At 43.6% G+C, this 4501-nt stretch overlaps 1 long non-coding RNA gene across 1 annotated transcript in view; it reads right to left on the bottom strand.

Moving 5' to 3' along the window:
• Positions 1–12: 12 nt before the first annotated feature.
• LOC310895420 overlaps positions 13–4501 on the bottom strand; it is a 24741-nt gene continuing 20252 nt past the window's right edge. The window contains exon 4 of the long non-coding RNA XR_014580665.1: positions 13–4501. This exon is cut by the window's right edge and continues 952 nt beyond it. This is a non-coding gene — a long non-coding RNA (uncharacterized lncRNA).

Genomic DNA, 4501 nt, shown 5'->3' with positions numbered 1-4501 from the left:
CAACTGTTTAGATAAACCTTATTAAAAGGCCACCGCAACAGTTTGTGTAAACCAATCATCCAAGGAGAAACACTCAGCAGTCTGGTCAATCTGAGAACCTGGCACAGATATGGAATATTTTGTGTCCACTAGAAACTAAGAGTATAAGCTTGATGGTATGGGGAGAGAAAGTGTGCCAAACCACTATGCTATTGCCCTCCATAATACTCATTAAAAGAATTAAAAAATAAAAAGAGTCTTGCAACAGACCTCGTATCTGAATCTGACACTAATCCTCATAATTAACATGCAATGAGACTCCTATGGAATGTCTTTGTGGTATTTTCAAATTGCAATTAGCACAGAATTAATCCTTGTGGGATACTTCTTTTTATTATTATTATTTTTTTTTTTATATCAGTGCACAGAGTACAGAGTCTTCCTTAATTTCAGCATTTCTGACTTCTGAAGACTTGGTTTTAATACATTACTCCTCTTTAAAAAACACTTTTGGTGGCCATCTGTACTGATTACTTTTTTTGAGTGATTCCTAAAATTATGGTGGTAGGTTATTGTAAACCAGACCACCACTTTAAAAAATCCTGGGGAAAACCAAACAGACATTTTTGAGCACGTCAGCTTCATTCATAATACTTCAAGTAATTACAGAGAGCTGGGAAGCCAAAAAAGCCTGGAGAGGGACCTGAAGGGATAATGCTGAACATCTCTGGATGACCAAGGCTTCCCAGACGGCTGCTCCCTCTTGATACTGAGCTCAGCACAACACAGAAAGTTCTGCAACTGAAGAAGAAAGATCCCGCCCAGCCAGCTGCCACTTCTGGGATGCAGAGAAGCCCCTGCTGCAGCCCAAGGTCACCACACAGCACCGATGCAGTACCTGTGTACCTCAGCCAGCAGCCTCCTCTTCTGATAGCCCCCTGGCTGATCAGGTTGGAAATATCTCACCCCTGTGACAGGTCTTAGTTCAGAGTTCTTCCTGACGTCTTATCTCAGCAGGAACTATGGGACCTTGTTACTCATGAGAGAGAAGTCTTCCTTCCATCTCAGAGAGAGGCAGACCCTTCTGCCTTCTGCGTCCTACCACACTCAGCAAAATCCTGGCTAATGAGTCCAGCTGCTACTGAGCTGGAACCATACATCCATAAATTCTCACGAGTAACCGCAATAACTTTTTGTCGGATATACATATCTAAGCACTTTAAATGTTATAGTGGCTTTACCCTGCTGGTCAGCTAACTCCACCACAACTGCTCTCTCACTCCCCCTCCTCAAAGGAAAAGGAGGAGAAAATAGGATGGAAAGGGCTCAAGGGAGATAAGAACCAGAGATCACTCAACAATTATTATCATGGGCAAAACATAGGAATATTAATATTCTTGATTGCCTATCACTAACAGACTAGAACAGTAAGAAACTAAAAGCAAACTACAAACACCCTTCCACCCTCTTCTACCTCCTCCCCTCGAGCAGCGCAGGGGAACGGGAATGGGGGCTGCAGCCACTCCCTTATGTTTCATCTCGGCCACTCCTTCCACAGTCACTCTCTGCCCCTGCTCTGTGCGGGAGGATGCAAAGGGATCCTGCGGGGACTGCCCACAGGCAGCAGCTCTTCAAGACCTGCTCCCACATGGCTCCGTATCACGGGGTCCATCCCCCAGGAGCAAACTGCTCCAGCACGGGTCTCCCACAGGCGGCAGCTCCACCCAGGCCCCCTGCTCCTGCGTGGGCTCCTCTCCACGGGCTGCAGCTCCGGCCAGGGGCCTGCTCCTGCAGGGGCTCTCCATGGGCCGCAGCCTCCTCCAGGCCACATCCACCTGCTCCACCGGGGCTCCTCCACGGGCTGCAGCGTGGAGATCTGCTCCGTGTGGGACCCATGGGCTGCAGGGGGACAGCTGCTCCACCAGGGGCCTCTCCACAGGCCGCAGGGGAACTGCTGCTGCGTGCCTGGAGCACCTCCTTATGCACTGACCTTGGGGGCTGCAGGGCTGGTTCTCACTCCTCTCTCCCAGCTGCTGTTGTGCAGCAGTTTTTTACCTTTTAGTTCTATCTGTTCTCCCAGAAGCTCAACCAGTGTCACTCCCCAGCCAGTTCCGGCCAGCAGCAGGTCCCTTTTAGAGCCATCTGGAGCTGGCTCTGATCTGACGTGGGGCAGCTGCTGGCTCTGCCCTCAGAGGCCGCCCCTGCAGACCCCTGCTACCAAGCCCTTGCCAGGTAAACCTGGTAAAAATATCTCTCATTTCCTATGGCAACCCTCCTTGTAGCATTTCTTCTACTGTGGTTCTGCTGTTGTGGCAGGCCAATGACCAGAATCATTACCATTGCATAGTAATACTCTTTGGCTTTACATCAGAGATTAATTTGTTTCCTAAAGCCTGTGCCATTACTGGGACATGACTCATTGAAAAGCAGTGGTCTACATTTATTTGTCTCCCTGCTACAGGCACTGAACCAAATTGTTTTCTGAGTGTTTAAATGAAATCCGTACTCTTAAAATTAGGTCATTGCCCTGATAAATCCTTCCTAACCATATATCCAGAGAGCTGATTAAAATCCAATCCATTTGACATTATAATTAAGTCTCACATCTAGTTTACAGTTTTATAATTACATCTCTGCATCCTGAGAAACATGAGAGGTCTCTCTGTTCATCTGAGGGATCAGAACAATTCTGCTGAGGGGAGGCAGCACTGGCCTTTGCACATGGAAGTGCAAAGAAGACAGACGTAGGCTGCCGAAAGAGGCCCTTGTCAATTAGCAGAACTGCCCAGCTCCGCAGATGTGCCCTGCAGGAGCAGTGCAGCATTTAGAATACAAGGGGGAGACTGATTTTTCAATGAGACTTAGCGAGGAGAGGTCAGTGACCACGAACAACATGGGCTGATTCTTCATTCTTAAGTGTGGCATGATCCAGCTCTCCACAAACATGGAAGCAAACCGCCAAATGTGCTATTACCCTGATTTTGCCTGATTTTCCTGCCTGTTTTTCCCAGCCAGTCCTTGCTTTTCATGTTTCTCAGAAACAGGTGGGGCAAGAGAAGGGGGGAGAGAGCTGTCTGTAAAGATCCAAAGTTTTATTTCATTCTGAACTTGCTTAAAATACATCCAGAGAAAGCTTGTGCCTTTCTTCTTTTGGCTTCAATGATTCTAAAGTTATAAAGAAAGCATTGGGAGAAGGCTGAGATATGGAGTCAGCACTATTACAAATTGAAGAGAATCACTACCCATCTTCCTGTAAAAGGCACAAAAACGCACCTGGGCTTCCCTTTTGAATCAGAAGCCTCCTTTGTTCAGTGAAGTCTTCCTCCTCATCCTCACGTCTACTGATAAGAACAAACATACATCTGATGTTTTCAGCCGTATCCAGTAATATTCTGGAGCTTTTGCTATTATACCATGAGCTGTGGCATGCAGTTCTCCTTTGGAAAACAGCACTATAAACTTGCAGCACAAGTACAATTCATGTGTAACACCCATTGGGATTTCTCAAAATAGATGCCAATATCTGGCCTTATGTACTTCAGAGATTGCTTGCCCACTTATCTGTTGATCGCATGCATCAAAAGCAGTATCGTTCACCATCACTATGCTGTTTAGAATAAGTGTGAAGAGAACATGGGAGGAAAAATAAAATTGTGTCCATTTTAGCTCCTCAGCATTTTACTTATGTTTTACTTATGTTTTCTTTGCAAAACAGACTAGAGAGACCCTTTAAAAAATAATAATCAGTCTGTCTAATAGTCAGCCTGTTGCCTGGTTCTGTAACAGACCGATAGTCTTTTTTGTTGTTGTTGTTGTTTTTTCCACTGACATATCTTCAAAGGAGAAAAAAAAAAAAAGTTATCAGATTATTTACTTTAGAAAATTCTGGCTATTGCAAAAAAATGATTCTTGTGGCTGCTATATGGCAAAGTGGGTCCAAACATTGGTTGCATTTTAGGTGTCCTAAGAATCAGTGGTGGTTTTCATTTATTTCCTATTCTATTTGTTTGTCATTACTCATGTTACTTTGTGTCATTTTAATACCAGCTCCTTTACCTCTGTATTACACAACATCATGAAGAACACATGTATCAAATAATTTTGCTGTTCAAAACACATGGTGTCCTACTCTTCATTACCCTGGGAAGCTTCCCAATTCATCCTAATCTAATTTCACTCTTAGCTTTTTCACTGTAAAAAATATACTAAACAGCACTGTAGTTAGCCCTCCTAATAAACCCATTTGTCAACTTTTGAAATGATACTGTTTTCAGAAAGTGTGGTTCTTTCATACATAAAATTTTCATTTGATTTCAATTGAAGTATAGGCATCTTTTAAAATGAAAATAATAATAATAAATTCAATATTTTCATGTGCTTTCGTGGTCAATTACTTCAGTGATTCCAGATCTTTTTTTTTTTTTTTTTCAGTAAATGCAAATAATTTTGCAAATAAAAGGATTTTAATATCCATCAGCAATCTTAAATAAGGCTTTTCCTCTTACATTATCAAGATATTGCT

This window comes from Anser anser, assembly GCF_964211835.1.
Source record: "Anser anser genome assembly, chromosome: 2".
NCBI lineage: Eukaryota > Metazoa > Chordata > Aves > Anseriformes > Anatidae > Anser > Anser anser.
Note: the sequence above shows the minus strand (reverse complement) of the source record. Positions and strands in the feature narration are given on the sequence as shown.